The sequence below is a fragment of the Ahaetulla prasina genome, chromosome 2, assembly GCF_028640845.1.
Source record: "Ahaetulla prasina isolate Xishuangbanna chromosome 2, ASM2864084v1, whole genome shotgun sequence".
NCBI classification, from domain to species: Eukaryota; Metazoa; Chordata; class Lepidosauria; order Squamata; family Colubridae; genus Ahaetulla; species Ahaetulla prasina.
Window position 1 is genome coordinate 207,348,617 of NC_080540.1, and position 19,410 is coordinate 207,368,026.

General features: G+C 37.3%; 1 long non-coding RNA gene and 1 pseudogene across 2 annotated transcripts in view; both read left to right on the forward strand.

Annotated features, from left to right (window-relative positions):
- The window catches only part of LOC131192257 (uncharacterized), a 32,892-nt gene extending 13,732 nt beyond the window's left edge, over nucleotides 1–19,160 (forward strand). For both annotated transcript variants that reach the window (XR_009153680.1, XR_009153679.1), the window contains exons 2-4: nucleotides 14,046–14,106; nucleotides 15,207–15,346; nucleotides 18,988–19,160. This is a non-coding gene — a long non-coding RNA (uncharacterized LOC131192257). The remainder of the gene's footprint in view (nucleotides 1–14,045; nucleotides 14,107–15,206; nucleotides 15,347–18,987) is intronic.
- LOC131193761 (U6 spliceosomal RNA) lies at nucleotides 6,850–6,949 on the forward strand (annotated as a pseudogene).
- Nucleotides 19,161–19,410: the final 250 nt, after the last annotated feature.

Below are 19,410 nucleotides of genomic sequence, written 5' to 3' on the forward strand. Positions count from 1 at the left end.
ATTTTGTTTTGTTTTTTCCACTTTACAAGGCTAATCCTGTAAGGAAGCAGGAAGGAAACATTCTGGTGGTGTTTCTAGCCTAATCTTTATTGCTCTGCTTACAGAAACTGCCTCTCTGGTTAACCCTTATTACATTGTAACAGCTAAGGCGAAGCACCCATCAATGTGAGTAACATTGAGTTGGCCACGCCCACACGGTCACATGACCACCAAGCCATGCCTACCCAGCTGGTCATTAGGGAAGAGAACCGGTTGTTAAATTATTTGAATCCCACCACTGCTCTGTCTTGAGCCTGTTTGCTATCAGAGGGGAGAGAAAGAAACTATGGCAACTTTCACAATTCTGTTATACTCTATAACAATAAAGTCGAGTTCTGCAGTTGTTATAGTGTCTTGTTTTCTGGCCTGGCCTGCCTCAAAGGGCTTACCTGGCCCTTTTTCCACACTGAAAAATAAAAGTTTTCAATCCTGGCTCTGAAACAATTTTCTAGCAGTATTAAAAAAAAAAGTCTGAGAAAGGCAAGGTACAAAGTTAGCTTTTGCCAAATGAAGAGATGAAAGAGATGGCAAGTGAGATGATGACTTGATGAAATAGCTGTACTATAATATATGGGGAATACAGTGAGCAGTGGATAGATCCAGATGCGTTCAAGGAAAGTACAAAAAAAAAGACTTATTTTTTCATTTTACTTGGCTTATCAATGGGATTGTAGGATAGCAATTGAAGAGGGATATCAATGTAAGGTATTGTCTCAAAGAATTTATTATGCCCGTGTCTCCAAACCTGGAGTAACCTATATTCACGCCTCTGATTTTGCAAAGGAAATAATGAACTTTCCAAGGATGTGGATTTTACCTGCATAATTACGCCAGCTATTAATGGGAAAAAAGCTTGGTGCTCCTGAGCCCAGCTTAGGGAAATCCCTGAAGATCCCTATAAATTATAATTATAGCAGTAATTGATGGCTATTTAAATGGGAGTCATTACTACCAAGCTCAGATTCCCCAGCTATGCAAAATATGAAGCAGTTGTCACTCTGCAGAGTTGATGTTGCAAGACTAGAAATTAACAGATGATTTGCCAATGTATTTTTTCATTATCCTACACTCATAGATATGGAAGATCCTGAAAGAGTGGTATCTTAGTTAAAAGTTATTCTTAGTTGCCCCTTCTCCATTCTGTTTCTTTTCTTCAACTAGTCTTGTCCTTTGGAGAGAAAAAATGCAAGAGACTGAAAGTGGCCTGATATGTTTTTAAGTAGCTCTGGCATTCACTTTAAAGGACAGCTATCAGTCATCTTTAGAATATAGAGAGAGTTATGCTATACTTGTAGGATAGGCTTTAGGTTGCCAATATGAATAATATGAAATAATTTTCCAACATCATCCAGGGGACAGCTGGGTTTCCATAATTTTCTATAAGATTTTTTTAAATTTTTTTTAAAAATCCAGTGTATTTCCAGCAATGGGATTTTTTCCCCCCAAACTAGAGAAGAGACTTCCCCAAATCCTAGGCTGTATTAATAGAGGGCTAGAATCAAGATCATGTGAAGTGTTAGTCCCACTTGATAATACCTTGATAAGACCAGACTTGGAATATTGAATCCAGTTTTGGTCACCATGATATAAAAAGGTGTTGAGACTCTAGAAAGAGTGCAGAGAAGAGCAACAAAGAGGATTAGGCAAAATCATAAGAAGAACGGTTTCAAGAATTGGGTATGCCTAATTTAATGAAAAGAAGGGCTGGGGTGACATGATAGAAGTATTCCAATATCTATGGGGTTGCAATAAAGAAAAGGGGGTCAACGTATTCTTCAAAGCACCTGAGGACAGGACAAGAAGCAATGGATGGAAACTAATCAAGGAGAGAACCAACCTAGAACTAATGTGAAATTTTCTGACAGTTAGAAAAAATAATCAGTGGAATTATTTGCCTCCAGAAGTTGTGGGTGCTCCAGCACTGGAGGTTTTTAAGAAGAGATTGGACAATGATTTTCTGAAATGGTATGTGGTTTCCTGCTTGAGTAGGGGGTTGGATTAGAAGACTTCCAAGATCCCTTCCAAGTCTGTTATTCTGATACTTTTTCTGAAATAGCCATGTGACATCTCTGCAAAAGAAGTGTCTCCCAAGAACTTAGCAGTCTTCAAAGTTCAAGAAAGATGGAAGTGATCCCTAAGACTCCAAACATTCATGAACAAATGAAACTACATCTCCGCTGCATTTTTCTTTTGCTGAAAAATTAAAACTCAACTGTACTTTATCCATGCTAGCATGTACCTATGCATTCTTTTAGCATTCTTTTACAACCCTACATGAATAATTCTCCATCTCTTGAGCATAGGCGCTTCCATTATCCAGTAAGAAAAAACTCCCTTCTAAATTACTAGGCTTTTGAATTTTATTTGGGAGAAGAGAGACTGTATATTTAAACTTCTCCCTGTTTCTATGTGTGAGATAGAGAGAGGACCAGGCAATGTGAGAAAATCAGCAGTAGCCTTTTAAGTTATGATCATCCGAACTTCGGTATGGATCTTCTCAACTCACAGAGTCATTTACTAATTGGTTCCCAGAGACTTAAAGGAGTCTTCAGGTCTAAAATGTTTTTCCACCCAGCCTGGCTCAATCATAGAACAAGCCCTATATTGCTAAGGAGGATTGCTGATTGCTGATTTCATTTCAGTGTGGCAAACAGAAAGTTTAAGAAAGTTTGTACATCTGCATATTCAAATAAGTTGACCTTAAAAGACCTGATTACGAAAAAAATTCTTTGCTGACAAAGCAAAAAAAATGTGTCTTCTGATGGCAACAACTGTGAAAGACAGATGGAAATAAAGATAGGTAGATAGATAGGTAGATAAGATAGATAGATAGACAGACAGACAGACAGACAGACAGATGCATGAACATGCTCAAGTGAATTTACCACATTTTCCTGTTAAGATTTGCTCAGTCTAAATTTCAGCTAATAATAGGGTATACCCTATAAAACATAAAGAATGCTTATATAAGCATGCTGCATTATCAAAATTTTCCTATATTATGATTCATAGGATAGAGCATGTGATTAATTGTTGTACTTTTAGGGCTGTGGTAATTGTTCTTTGTAGTCAATTATTAAAAGCAGGCCTGCTGCAAAGATTCAAAGACAACCATTGTGAAATGATTCACAACAGAGTTTCTGGTTCACTATGATGTGCCTTGTAAAAAGCTTTCTGTTTGTGATAAACAAGTAGAGAACATTTTTTCCAGTATTGTTATAAATTGGTTAGCATGGTGAGAAATACTGAGAGGATGAATTCATGATGCTCCCTAAAGGAGATCAATAATGGGGCTTAATAACAGATTAACAGAGTTGGAAGGGACCTTATAGGTCATCTAGTCCAACCCCTCACCCCAAACAGGAGACCCTACACAATTTCTGACAAATGGCAGTCCAATCTTTTCTTGAAAGTCTCAAGTGATGAAGCTCCCACAACTTCCAAAGGCAAGCTGTTCCATTGGTTGATTGTTCTCACTGTCAGAAAGTTCCTCCTCATTTCTAGGTTGAATCTCTCCTCCATCAGTTTCCATCCATTTTTCCTTGTCTGGCCTTCAGGTGCTTTGGTAAATAACTTGACTCCCTCTACTATGTGGCAGCCCTTCAAATATTGGAACATGGCTATCATGTCTCCCCTGCTCCTTCTTTTTCACTAGACTAGCCATGCCCAGTTCCTGAAACCATTCTTCATATGTTTTCTTCTCCAGTCCCCTAATCCTCATTGCTCTCCTCTGCACTTTTTCCAGAGTGTCAACATATTTTTTATAGTGTGGTGACCAAAACTGGATGTAGTACTCTAGGTGTGGTCTTACTAAGGCCTTGTAGAGTGGTATTAGTACCTCACTTGATCTTGATTGTATTCCTCTGTATATGTTTTGAAAATGCCCAAATTATAAATAATTTCATATATAAACCCTGAAAATTAGCAAGTAAAAAGAAAAAGGATTTCTAAGCAGTGCTATGGAATGGCCTATTTAGAGAGATAGCTGCTTGGTTGTGTGGAAACCAGACATAGAAGAAGACTCAAAGATTGGCTGCAGACTGCCAATCTTTATCTAATATAAATAAATATTGTAAAACCTCTAGCAGGAATATGATGGGACTCAATAGCAATAGCAATAGAACTTAGACTTGTATATTGCTTCATAGTGCTTTACAGCCCTTTCTAAACAGTTTACAGAGTCAACATATTTTTTTTATTTTTTTATTTGCATTTATATCCGGCCCTTCTCCGAAGACTCAGGGCGGCTTACACTATGTTAAGCAATAGTCTTCATCCATTTGTATATTATATACAAAGTCAACTTATTGCCCCCAATAATCTGGGTCCTCATTTTACCAACCTCGGAAGGATGGAAGGCTGAGTCAACTTTGAGCCAAGCCAACATTGGTCCTCAATCAAATTAGGAGATTTCCAAATGACCACAAGATCTTCCTGGATAAGAAACATCTAAAGAATCTAGAGCAGAGGAGTTTTACTTAAGAGACCAAATCTTTCTCTTCTTCAGCATGTTCCTTAGTTGGTTCTCCTTCCTGCCTTGCTGATGGGACTAGGGTTCATGCTATACTTCTGGATTAAACTTGTGTTTCATCTCAGACAATGGTCTACTTTCTCCTCTTTTTTGAATTTTTATGAATTAGTTTATAGAGTATTATAAAATACAAAAGTGAATAGAAGAACGGGGGGGGGGGGGGAAGGGAAAAGGGAGAATTGAAGTGAGGAAAGATGGGGAGAGAAAAAAAAGATTGACCTGATTCTCTGCATTATCAAAATTTTCCTATATTATGATTCATAGGATAGAGCATGTGATTAATTGTTGTACTTTTAGGGCTGTGGTAATTGTTCTTTGTAGTCAATTATTAAAAGCAGGCCTGCTGCAAAGATTCAAAGACAACCATTGTGAAATGATTCACAACAGAGTTTCTGGTTCACTATGATGTGCCTTGTAAAAAGCTTTCTGTTTGTGATAAACAAGTAGAGAACATTTTTTCCAGTATTGTTATAAATTGGTTAGCATGGTGAGAAATACTGAGAGGATGAATTCATGATGCTCCCTAAAGGAGATCAATAATGGGGCTTAATAACAGATTAACAGAGTTGGAAGGGACCTTATAGGTCATCTAGTCCAACCCCTCACCCCAAACAGGAGACCCTACACAATTTCTGACAAATGGCAGTCCAATCTTTTCTTGAAAGTCTCAAGTGATGAAGCTCCCACAACTTCCAAAGGCAAGCTGTTCCATTGGTTGATTGTTCTCACTGTCAGAAAGTTCCTCCTCATTTCTAGGTTGAATCTCTCCTCCATCAGTTTCCATCCATTTTTCCTTGTCTGGCCTTCAGGTGCTTTGGTAAATAACTTGACTCCCTCTACTATGTGGCAGCCCTTCAAATATTGGAACATGGCTATCATGTCTCCCCTGCTCCTTCTTTTTCACTAGACTAGCCATGCCCAGTTCCTGAAACCATTCTTCATATGTTTTCTTCTCCAGTCCCCTAATCCTCATTGCTCTCCTCTGCACTTTTTCCAGAGTGTCAACATATTTTTTATAGTGTGGTGACCAAAACTGGATGTAGTACTCTAGGTGTGGTCTTACTAAGGCCTTGTAGAGTGGTATTAGTACCTCACTTGATCTTGATTGTATTCCTCTGTATATGTTTTGAAAATGCCCAAATTATAAATAATTTCATATATAAACCCTGAAAATTAGCAAGTAAAAAGAAAAAGGATTTCTAAGCAGTGCTATGGAATGGCCTATTTAGAGAGATAGCTGCTTGGTTGTGTGGAAACCAGACATAGAAGAAGACTCAAAGATTGGCTGCAGACTGCCAATCTTTATCTAATATAAATAAATATTGTAAAACCTCTAGCAGGAATATGATGGGACTCAATAGCAATAGCAATAGAACTTAGACTTGTATATTGCTTCATAGTGCTTTATAGCCCTTTCTAAACAGTTTACAGAGTCAACATATTTTTTTAATTTTTTAATTTGCATTTATATCCCGCCCTTCTCCGAAGTCTCAGGGCAGCTTACACTATGTTAAGCAATAGTCTTCATCCATTTGTATATTATATACAAAGTCAACTTATTGCCCCCAATAATCTGGGTCCTCATTTTACCAACCTCGGAAGGATGGAAGGCTGAGTCAACTTTGAGCCAAGCCAATATTGGTCCTCAACCAAATTAGGAGATTTCCAAATGACCACAAGATCTTCCTGGATAAGAAACATCTAAAGAATCTAGAGCAGAGGAGTTTTACTTAAGAGACCAAATCTTCCTCTTCTTCAGCATGTTCCTTAGTTGGTTCTCCTTCCTGCCTTGCTGATGGGACTAGGGTTCATACTATACTTCTGGATCAAACTTGTGTTTCATCTCAGACAATGGTCTACTTTCTCCTCTTTTTTTGACTTTTTTTGAATTAGTTTATAGAGTATTATAAAATACAAAAGTGAATAGAAGAACGGGGGGGGGAGGGAAAAGGGAGAATTGAAGTGAGGAAAGATGGGGAGAGAAAAAAAAGATTGACCTGATTCTCTCCGTTATAGTAAAATAAGGTATTAACATCAAATCAGAGCTTTTTGCTTTTCCATGATAGTATGAACAAGTCATTTCTTTAAAGATCTGTCAGTCTAATCTGTAAAACCCAAAGTCAGAGTTACATTCCTTTCCATATCAAGCACAAAGTTCAGAAGCGGGTTTCCATGTGGAAACACATTTTTTCTCCAGTTCTTTTTCCATTAGACCCAAGAGGAAAAGTTCTGCTTTCATTTTTATCTCCATTTTCAGAATTTTCTGTATTAAAATATGTGTGCTCGCTTCAGCAGCACATATACTAAAATTGGAACAATACAGAGATGATTAGTATGGTCAATGGTCTAATTTCTCAGCCGTGAAAATACACTATTTATGTGCGTGACATACTGTACTCTTTTATCAGATATCATTTCCATGTAACTGTAACTGACAGTAACGACTTTTAAGCTGTCTGTTTAAAAGAAGTAAATGCTGTGAAGCTTTCATTGCTGCCTCCCTTCCCCACCCAGCTCACAAATTAGAGAGGATAAAAATCATTTTTTTCCACAAAATACAACAAAGTCAATCAAGCGTAGCAATCTGCAATATGCAGAAACACATTGGTACAATATAAATCTTGGAAGCTTCTGACATGTATCCGATACCTTCACTATCATAATTGTTTAGTTTGGTTCCACACATCAGTGCAGATAACTTTGCATTGTACCACCTGTGCAGGTGGTTCTCATCATCCCTCCTTTAATGAGAAGGTATAGCTTGTCTTTACACAACATTTCCTTATTAATCTACTGACTAAGTATGAGATTCTACCAGCAGCATCAGCATTAAGTGAATGCCATCATTGGGTTTCGTGATTCAAAGGGTGCTGCTGAGAATTTCAAACATGTGAGGTCAAATTCAATGCTGGAAAATTAAATGACAGAGAATTTATCATGGCATACTTTTCAGGGTGACACCATAATTTAAAGCTAGAGATATGCTCTCTGTATAAATGTCTCAGATTTAATCCATGCAGCAATTGTTACTAAACTTAATCTAAGCCAAAGACATGTTGCTTCCCATCCGTTACTCCCACCTATATTATGAAGTGTCTTCAAATTAACAACTCCAAATAAAAAATAACAATTTCAAGGAGAGAAGCAACGTAGAACAAAACAGAAATTTCCAGTGAGAACAATTAATTAACAATTAGTGGAACAAACTGCCTCCAGAAGTTGTGAATGCTCCAGCACTGGAAGTTTTTAAGAAGAGATTGGACAACCATTTGTCTGAAATGGTATAGGGTTTCCTGCCTGAGCCGGGGGTTGGAGTAGAAGACCTCCAAGGTCCCTTCCAACTCTGTTATTCTATTCTATTCTATTCTATTCTATTCTATTCTATTCTATTCTATTCTATTCTATTCTATTCTATTCTATTCTATTCTATTCTATTCACAAAGGATGAGACAGGTGGTAGCATAGGAAGTATGACTTCCAATTTAGAAGGCCGTGCTTTGTTTCAATAAAGCTCAGACAAATGATCTTACATCTATTAAACACAACTTCTTCCCATTGTGGAATTGACATAGAAACTCAAAAGTTGAGGGGGGGACGGTTGTGTATGGGGACAAGTGAGATCACATTGAATTGCATGACATTCATAGTTGTATCAAAAATGTGTTTTAAGGCACAGCCTGGATTTGTATCTATCCCACATTCTCAATATAGTATGTGTGTTATCATGATTTTGAATACATATTAACCTTGACTTTGTCATACTCAACAGACTTCTCTAATTGCATGAAATCTGGATCTCCTTCTTAATCTCTACTAACCTTCTCAAGCCTATAACACAACAGCCAAACTAGAAAAAAAAAATTAGAAAATAGGAGTGGACCTACAGTGGGTTTAAACTTTCTCTTCCCTATATTCTATTTACTGTCTTTCCCTGCTCTTTATTTTCACAAATACACACACAAACACATATAGACATATACATGCAACCTAAATATATGAATATCATCTCTTTAGCTTGGCTTGACTAAATATATTGAGCAAAGCCTGTATGTGAATTGCTGTTCTGGATTGATCCTGCTCAATCAAGGAACTTTAAAAAACAAAACAAAAAAAAACCCCTCAGAATTACAACTGTGTCAGCTGTCCAAGCTGGCAACACGAAATAACCCTGAGTGTTGCTTGGTTTAGAAACTGGCTCTTCCCGATATGAAGTGTTGATTTGCAAAGCAAAAAAAAAAAAAAAAGTTCATGAACTTTCCAAACACACCTGCGCTAATTAATATTTTCACATGAAAAACGTGTGGAATTTGAGGTTTTGAATTAGTTTGGGTGGATCTTGGCAGCTTTGAAATATTAAGTATTGAGAGTAATGTAAAATATGAACCTTAGCAAATTTGAGAGGCTGACTAATATTTTGTATTGAAATATAGAAGTCCAAAGGGACTATCTTCTGTGCTACTAAAGAGAACAGAGAAGAGGTGTCTGTAGGGGACCTCAGCTGTCAAAGGATCAGTTCTGTCCAAGCACATTCCTTCAATAATCTTCTGGGACTGGTATCTGAATTTGCAAGAAGTTGGTACCATTGTCCAATGCCATGTATTTGTGAAGCTTGAGAGTTTCAAGCTTAAAACTCTCAAGCTTGAACTCTTGAAAGTCTTGAAATTTTCAATCAAACAATCAAAATGGAGCTGAAGGGACCTTGGAGGCCTTCTAGTCCAACCCCCTGTTCAAACAAGAGCAGAGCTCAATCAGCTTCAGGCTGGTTCAAAATCAGCATTTCTCTTTAGACCTTTAATGGACAATGGAGTTTGGAATCAGCAGAAAATGCAGCGGGGCGGGTAGAAACTGTGGGAACTGCCTGGGTTTTTATAATTCAATGTTATTTTGTTTATTATTAGTTTTTAGAGCCTTATCCTGTTTTTATTACTTTATAAGTAATTCAATGGAATGAACATACCTAATACTGCTACCTCCTGTATTCTCCACAATAATTTCCCGGTGAGATGGGTTATGCTGAGAGAGGGACTGATCCAAAGTCACCCAGTTAGCTTCCATGACTAAGACAGGACTAAAACTCAAATTTTCTGGTTTCCTTAATATACCAAACTGGCTTTCGTAAAGAAGGGAACATCTGAGCAAGATTCTCATCATTTCCATTCTCACAGCACTATCTGATTCAACTTTTCTTCTATCTTTCAGTGACTGACTTAGTTTTATTTCTGTTCTTTTGGAAGCAGCTTCCCCATGTTTATATAATTAGACTGTAAAAAGGAATGCGAAAGGATGGCATCTGAGATTTTTAAAAGAATAGCCGACATGATGATGATTTAGGAGTAGGTTTGGTATCATTCTGCTCTGACCAGACAAATTCTAATTTCACATGTAACTTTGTAACTGAAAAAAAGTGCATTAGTGGAAGGTATGTATAAAGAGTAGTGTTTATTTAAAAATGCTTATGTGAGAAAAAAACATCTTGAAAAGAATTATACTGGGGAAATTTACATATCAAACAACAAAACCAGAATTATTTGCATGTTTTAAAAAGTTCCTTGGGGAATTGACTTAATAGTTATGTAAATTAGGGGAAAATGAAAGTAAACGGTTGCGTTTTTAAAAAATCCATTAAATGTTACCATCAAATTAAAACGCTATCTATTAAATATAACTACAGCCAGGAATATATCAAAAAGTAGAAAAATAGAGTCTCACACTAAGCTAATGAGCCGTGGTGGTGCAGTGGTTAGAGTGCAGTACTGTAGGATACTTCCGCTGACTGCTGGCTGACTAGAATTTGGCCGTTCAAATCTCACCAGGTTCAAGGTTGACTCATCCTTCCAAGATCAGTAAAATGAGGACCCAGATTGTTGGGGACAATATGCTGACTCTGTAAATCACTTAGAGAGGGTTGTAAAGCACCATGAAGCGGTATATAAGTCTAAGTGCTATTGCTAATCAGAGTAAACATCAGCTTCTGAGAGCCATTGCTACCAAAATATTTCAGTTGGGCCTGGAGTTGTTGATCTGTGATCATTAATTGTGATACTGTATGTGAGAAAACTTACTAGTAAGTAGTCTGATTAGATATACCAAATATAGTCTCTGATATATGTATCAGCTATGAAACCCATGTGCCTGGATGTCTTTTTTCCTCTCTATTATTGTATAGTTTCCACCAGTTTTAGATGTCTCTTTAATCTATGGCTGTCTAGCTAACAAATAAAATAGCTCTTGATAACCACTGGTCCCTGGTGCCCAAAATGTTGTGGGATGCTGAGTTAAATTATCAGGGTAGAAATCAGGAGGCCCTGAGTTCTAAAACCACCTTAGGCACAAAGCCAGCTAGCAATGAAGCAATGGGTAGCTACTTCTGAAAACGTTGCCAAGAAAACTGCAGGTATTAGTCCAGGTAATTGCCTAGAATTATAACAACTATAATACATACATACATACATACATACATACATACATACATACATACATCTTGAGTTCTTAATGTATGTGTGTGTATATATATATATATGTATACATACATACATATATCTACACATATATCACATCCACAAAGTCACTTATAAAACAACATCTTATTCTTACAAAACGATGTGTTTCTTTCGATCTTTGCCTTTAGACACCAAAATTGTCTATTCAAGCACTTGCCTGTCTTCTCTGTGAGCATTATACACAGCTGTGTGGATGCAGTGGATTTTTGCAATTGCTCAGCTTTGGGTTGTTTAGGAATTGAGGTGGGTTTTTTTTGATCCAATGAAAAGAAGTGAACTGTCTTAGGCCTACTTGAAAACCAATGAGATAAAATTCCACCACTCTTTGAGGATCAGGGCTTTAATTCGGCTTCATGAATTTATCCAGGCTGAGCTTCAGGGAGCTCTAAATCTCACAGCTAATAGGTCTGTAAAGGAGGCTAAATTAATTATATTGTTTTTAAAACATCTGCTGCTTCCTGTAGGCCATTGAATAGAATATGTAAGTATTCCAAATAGACAATGGGAAGCTAACACTGACTTTAAACAAGCCTTGAAATTTGTTTGCACCATTCATGTACTATTCCTACTCACTATTAAAAATCACTTCAATTTTCTTTTACACTCCTATGGAGACTCAGTCTGAAATACATTAGCCAGAAAGAAGGCCACTAATAACACACACACACACACACACACACACACACACACACACACACACATATATATATATCTATATCTATATCTATCTATCTATATATATATATATCAGTTATTTAATATATCTTAGAGCTGTCACCAAGGAGAGGAATGTCTCTTTACCTACAAGAACATTTTGATACTTGATGTCATTTATCTCTATGGGTTAGGACTAATTAAAAGAGCCTGGCTTTTCTCTGCATTCTATGGGAACATAATCCTTTAAAAACTCAAGAATTATCATACCATGGTTCATTCTGAGTGAATAGATGTTGTTGCTAAAGAAAATGTGATGCTTTCAACAATTCTTGCTGCACTTAGACAGTTTGGGCTTGGTAAGGAATCTAAAGCTTTGTTTTATAATGAAACTTTTTAACAACTCCAGTTACAGAACATCCCTTTATATGTTTAAAGGGATTAGAACTATGAACAGTTTATGCTGTTAATAGTACAGGATGTGATCATATCTGCATGAGTGTCTCAGCATAATACTAACTTGAGTAGCCATAAGATTGAATATAAGGACATGAAATGAAAAACAACATCTAAACAAGAAATCCCTTAAGCTTCCTTATCATTAAAAAAAAACCAAAATTCAAATATTACATTCTGATGAATGAATATAAAATAAATGGCTAAAAGGGTAACAATTAAACTGTAATTATAATTTACTTACACTATTGTTTACTGCATTACTTGATGTAATTCATGCAACCTACACATTGACACAGACAGCTTAGAACTTAAAAGTCTGTGATTTTCCACCCTTGTTGTAATTTTCTTAGTGGGCTGCTACTTAGGGTGATTACAAAAGCTGCGTCTTCATTGTCTTTTGTTGATTTTGACCTGAGATCCAGTTTGGTCTAGTGGTTAAGGTACTAGGCTAGAAACCCGGAGACTGTGAGTTCTAGTCTCACTTTAAGGCATGAAAGTTGGCTGGGTGACTTTGGGCCACTCATTCCCATGAGAACTAAGGCAGGGATGAAATCCAGCAGGTTCTGACAGGTTCTAGAGAACCAGTAGCAGAAATTTTGAGTAGTTTGGAGAACCATCAAATACCACCGCTAGCTGTCCCAAGAGTGGGGTGGGAATGGAGATCTTGCAATATCCTTCCCCCAGGAGTGGGGAGGGAATGGAGATTTTGCAGTATCCTTCCCCTGCCATGCCCACCAAGCCACACCATGCCCACCAAGCCAGGCCCACAGAACCGATAGTAAAAAAAAAATTGGATTTCACCACTGAACTAAGGATTCAGTCATCAAGCAAGAGGCAACCATATCAAATCAAATCCATACAAAAGAGGCATAGGGCTGATTCTTTATAGGCAGGGGAGATGTATGCACGCACCAGTGTGTATCCATATCTCTGAGGAAAGACACTGAAACAATTGGCAAACAGTTGGCAAACAATTTAATATTAAAAATCCCATGATGCTCCAATAACTCCATTTTCATGATCTACATTAATAGCTGTTCTAACTTCCTCATCAAAAAAGACTGGAATATATTTATTACAGACAGTAAAAAAAAAGAAATAGGGAAAGCCTTCACAATACAACAGGACTCCACTTTCTCCACAACTACTGGAAACAGGGCTGAATTAATTCTCTCTCTCTCACACACACATACATATACACACATACATATACACACACTCAGACCCCCTCCTCCTCCTCCTCCTTTTTTTACCTTGTGGGCATAAATCCATTTAGTCAAATTAAATAAAAGGGGGAAGAGAGATGCCCTTGGTGAAAAGCCTTCAAACAAAAGGAGGGTTTTTTGTGTGAAAGCCATAAATGTTTAAATATGTTACTGATTCCAGAATAAAATGCCTGCTTTTTAGAGCAGGCTTTCCCTTGTAAACCTGTTTGTGAGAGCCTTGAGTAGTTTTTATATGCCCTCTTTTATTATTTATGAAATGGCTTTTCTTTAGAACATTCTCAGGTGCTCTGAGACCCTGGCACGATCAGGAAGCTATTCAATAGACATTTCCATCTCCTAATCCTTCTGTCTATACAAACCAAATATTGATCTCTTTAGTAAACTAACCTGTACTAGTAAAGACTGTAAAAATACTGTTTATTCTGCTTTGGGGGCCCTGACAGCTGCTGAATGGTTGGATTATGATGTCACCATCATAAATATACTATAAACATGAGAAATGCAGAGAAATAAAACATGAAAGAACATTTTTGAGCTCTATTGAAGCATGCTGTGTCTCTGTTTTTTAAAAACAAAAGTTCTGGAAGTCCTTATTTTATAAGCCATCTCTGCTTTCAGTTTCTCTTTGTTTTCCAGAGGATCTAGAAAGTCAAGGTTGGGCCTTTGAAGAATGAAAATTCAACGAGTTGTTTCTGAGGTATAGTGCATTTCCATTCGAGTTTAACTGAGCACAAATGATGCACAGAAAGTCACTAGGTGGCACTAAGCTTTAATTCTGTATTTGTGGAAACATGGGAATTTGAATGCCGTATTGTCAAAGATTCTCTTGTGAAAACAAAGCCTGGAAAAAAGGTTGCAATGCACACGCTTACTAACACCTGCTTGCCCACCCTCCAAAACAGTTGCTCAAATCTAAATCCATTGATTTAAAACTAAATTAACATGACTTTGATGTTCATAGATAAACTCTGCATGAGCAATTGTCTGATTTGCATTGGCAGTAATTAATCTGATGATTTGATTTATACCTGATCTTTCCAAAACCTGAAATACTACTTGAAGTTTGCAAGAATAGGCATCGGTATAATTTCAGAAATTCATTCGGCAAAAGTTGTCAAAACAATGATGTAAGAGCAGTCTGAAAATATAGTAAATTTCATGTGAGAGTTGAATAATCTGGAGAGTCCAAACAAATCTGTAATTGTGGGGCATCTATGAAATTTTTGGTGAATTTCTTGGTTGATGGAATAGCAATAGCGAAATTGTTGATAGCAATAGCAATAGCACTTAGACTTATATACTGCTTCATAGTGCTTTACGCTCCTCCCTAAGCGGTTTACAGAGCCAGCATATTGCCTTCAACAATCTGGGTCCTTGTTTTACCAATCTCGGAAGGATGGAAGGCTGAGTCAATCTTGAGCTGGTGAGAATTGAACTCCTGGCAGTCAACAGCATTAGCCTGCAATACTGCATTCTAACTACTGCACCACCACAATCCTCTTAATTCCATCAAATCATAGTATTCTGAGGCAGAATGAAACTTTAGAAGAATAGAATAGAATAGAATTTTATTGGCCAAGTGTGATTGGACACACAAGGAATTTGTCTTGGTGTATATGCTCTCAGTGTACATAAAAGAAAAGATACGTTCATCAAGAATGAAGAAGAATAAAGAAGAATTATATATTTGGGACAGAGAAAACACTAATGGGAGCTTTTTGAGAGAGAGGACTAGAAAGGCTGCAGGAAATTCATTTGATCAATTAGTATACTAACTTTTTTTGCCTCAATATGCAGATCTGAACATCATTATAAAACACTGAGTAATGTGACATGAAATACCGACATGAAGGCCATTGAGTCATCTAAGGTTCTGTCTGCACATGTCCCACAGAGCTGAACAAAGGAGAATTTCTTCTTTTAAGATATATTTTCAGGTATTTTGAACTGATTTTTAAAAAATTATCACTTGATATACCATAGAATTTCAGATGAAAACTGGTAGAAATGTAATGGGCCTGAAATAGAATTAATCCATTCCTAGATATGGCTTAACATCTTATGTGGTGAATGTAATTGTAGCATGTAAATATTTCCTAAGTGATAGATTCATAAGTTCAATGGGAGAGTTTATTAACACATGAAAATAGAAAGAGATCACCCATTGCAGTTGTTAAATTAAAAGGTAGGCAGCTTCAGAATGTCAAGTTTTTATTTGACACACCCCAAATGGTTGATGGATTGGAGTTACTAATTCACAGAACAGATAACAGAGATGCCAAAAAGTTATAAAGCACCAATTTATCAGGTTACCATCCATCATTCCTTCTGTAAAGTGGTTGTGAGTGAGGTCAAACCCACTGTCCTCATCTCTCTGATTCCTTTAGGATGATAGGAAGACGCTTCATCAAACTCAAAACTTTTTTAGTACTATTGACTGTCTAAAGCTAAAGCATACTTAGTTCCAGCATGTTCTGGTAGTTTTGTCCTTTTTCTAGGCAAGCAGACAAATGAAAGGCTGGGCTGTCGCTCCTATTATTGCTATCAATTATTTTTGTGATCTAAGAAAACTAAGGCAATCTAGGAAAGAATGGTGATTTGGAAATCTGGTACTTGCTTTGCATAACTCGTTTGTTTATGCATTTATTTTCTTTTAACTTAGAGAAAATAAGGTGGAATACCAAATGAGTATTGCAATGGCCTAGAGGTAAAGACTCTCACCTCACACTCAGACTGGTTGAGAGTTCAGTCCTAAGCAGCGGCAGATGTTTCCCTATTAGGCGCAAAGAGAAAATATCTGCTGTGAACTCCACAGAGGCATCAGGAAGGGTATTCTGGCAGTAAATGCTCAGCTCCATTCAGTCACCCCGACTCTGCTCTGAAGGGATTACAGTGTTGTATAAAGAAAAAAAAACCGGCAGAATATCAAACATGAAAAATGCCAAAGGACATGTTTGTAGGCATGTTTTCAGAAGCCACGTTGAGGATTCAGAATTAACGTCTGATAATAAAAATAAACCATTAAAGCTGAGGAGGCCAATCGTTTTTCATTTAGAAATGAAAGCTTCCTTGTTTCAGAGGCCATAAAAAGTGTAGAGACGGGTGTTTTTTTTTCCTTTCTGGCTTCCTTTTACCATTTCTTCTTAGTTTCCCCCCACTTTTCTCTCAGATTACTGTTTTACTGAGAATACATCACAAATTACTTTTATTTTATTTTTTTGAAGTTTTGGTTTGACAAAGCTTCTTCCTATCATCACAAAGAAATCAGAGGTGAGGACAGTGGATATGACCTCACTTACAACCACTCTACAAATCCAATTCTGTAAAAGCACAGCTATAAAATTAGTTCAGGAACTGCCGGTTCGCAATAATGACTGTGTAATTTTGCAAGGATTGCACAAAATTACATTTTAGCCTAATGCTTAGTTATTTATCTTAATCTTGACTTCACCTTCATTAGCACATTATTGTGACCTCGGCAATTCCTCCTGAATTTTATTGGTTTATTTGTTTGATTTATATCCTGCCTTTCTAGCCAGAGGGCAGAAAGCAGAAATATTGCTTTCTCCATAATGATACACAGCTTTATTTAGATCTTTAAGAACAAAAGATGATTAACATGGAAGCGGAACCTGCTGTGAGCCGCCCAATTTCAGTTTAAGCTAGAAGGCCTCACCTAACGAAACCCAGGAGATAATTACTAGGTAGGCAGAATGTCAATTTACAATCTGTTGCCACTAATTATAATTTGATGGAGAATAAATCATGGAGGCATCTATCTATAAGCAAACCTTTGCAGAGCCAATGCGTCTGCCTTTCACAATATTTCTACCCCATTGAAGGAACAATGACTAGCAAGATACAAAATATATTCAGTAAGAAACACATCATGTTTCCAAATCTGTTCTTTAGATTGGAGGGTTAAAATCTGGATGGTCTTTATTGAAATCATATCAATACCTCTAAAATGCTTCTCTCCAAAGCACGTTCCTTATAAAAGCTCCATACCATTTCAGATGTTGGTTGGTTGGTTGTATTTTTCAGGAAAAATCAAGTACAGATAGTCCTCAAATTGTGACTACAATAGAACTCCAAATTTTTGTTGCTAAGTGAGACATGTGTTAAATGAATTTTTCCCCGTTTTAAGACCTTTCCTGCCTCAGTTGTTGAGAGAATCACTTGTTATATTAGTGACATGGTTGTTAAGTGAATCTGGCTTCTTAAGTGACTCTGCTTGTCCGATGGTCGCAAAAGGTGATCGCATGATCGCATGACCCCCGGACCCTGCAACCGTCATAAATATGAGTCAGTTGCCAAGCATCTGAATTTTGATCATGTGACCATGGAGATGCTGTACAGTCGTAAGTGTGAAATAGGGTCATAACTCACTTTTTTCACTGCCGTTGTAACTTTGCACGGTCACTAAATCAACTGTGGTAACTCGAGGACTACCTGTAAAACAGACAATCTAAATTCATTTGGTGCAACATGTTATTACAATCCGTAGAACGTCAATGGAAACAGAATTGGTAGGAGATTGTGGGCACGTAACATGGAAATCTGCTTAGTGCACCACAGTGTTTGACTTCTACCACCTGACAGTCCTGTAATAGTGCTTGGTAAACTTGTTGCTTTAGTTGAAATACTGATTTTCAGTGTTCTTCAGATGTGTAAACTTTGAGCTGAAAACCACAAGTTAGCTGACATTTTTTTCTCCCTCGGCACCAAAATACAAAATATATCTTAGATGGGGTAATGTAAATTTTTCTTGCTCTGACTTTCATGTGTGTGTGTTAGAGAGAGAGAGAGAGACAGACAGACAGACAGAGACAGAGAGAGAGAGACAGAGAGACAGACAGAGAGACAGACAGACAGACAGACTGATAGACAGACAGATAGACAGAGAGAAAGAATCAGAGACAGAGAGACAGAGACAGAGAGAGACAGAGAAAGAGAGTGGGAGAGAAAGAGAGACAGAGAAAGAGAGGGAGAGGGAGAGAGAGAGGGTAATTGTGTTGCCAGTGAGTACTGAACAAACTGATGCTGATAGACTGAAGTAGTATTAAATCAGTGGAGGAGCAATGTACCTACTACAATAACATTTGACAATAGTTTTAGTTCATTAGTTCTGACATGCCTTCTGATGTGCCAAGTGAAATGTGCCTTTTGAGAAGTATTTACAAGCGAAAAAGGCCTGGCTCCTTCTACCAAAATTATAAGCTAGAATCTGGAAACTTCCTAGTTCATAATAGGTCATATCTTTCTGCACTTTGCTAGCATTTGTCCTCCTCCCAAATCTCCTGAAATGATACAGTAATGTTAAGTTAATGTGGCTATTCTCAGAGGCAGGAAACTCTATAGAGATTTTGGTTGGGAATTAATGTGAATACTAACAGTGGTATGAAAGTTTATGTGTGAATCTTCACATAGTTGAAATAGCAGTGTTAACATACAAGTAACAGTAGCAATAGCAATAGCACTTAGACTTATATACCACTTCATAGTGCTTTACACTCCTCTCTAAGCGGTTTATAGAGTCAGCATATTGTCCCCAACAATCTGGCTTCTCATTTTACAGACCTCGGAAGGATAGAAAGCTGAGTCAACCTTGAGCCGGTGAGAATCAAATTGCTGGCAGTCCAGAGAATTAGCCTGCAATACTGCATTCTAACCACTGCACCACCACATGTGTCAAGGAGGTTTAAATCAAATCAGAACCCTTATTATGCTAAAGGATGAAGCATAAACAAGTATAAAGGTATATCAGATTCATTTGAGAACACCAAAGTTTGTTGTTTTGTTATTGCTGTTGTTCAGTTGCTAAGTCGTGTTCAACTCATCACAACCCTATGGACCATAGCATGCCATCGCCCCTACCCCCGTCCTCCACGATCTCCTGGAGTTTGCCCAGACTCATGCCCACTGTGTTGATGACACTATCTAATCATCTCATCCTCTGCCATCCCCTTCTCCTTTTGCCTTCAATCTTGCCCAACTTCAT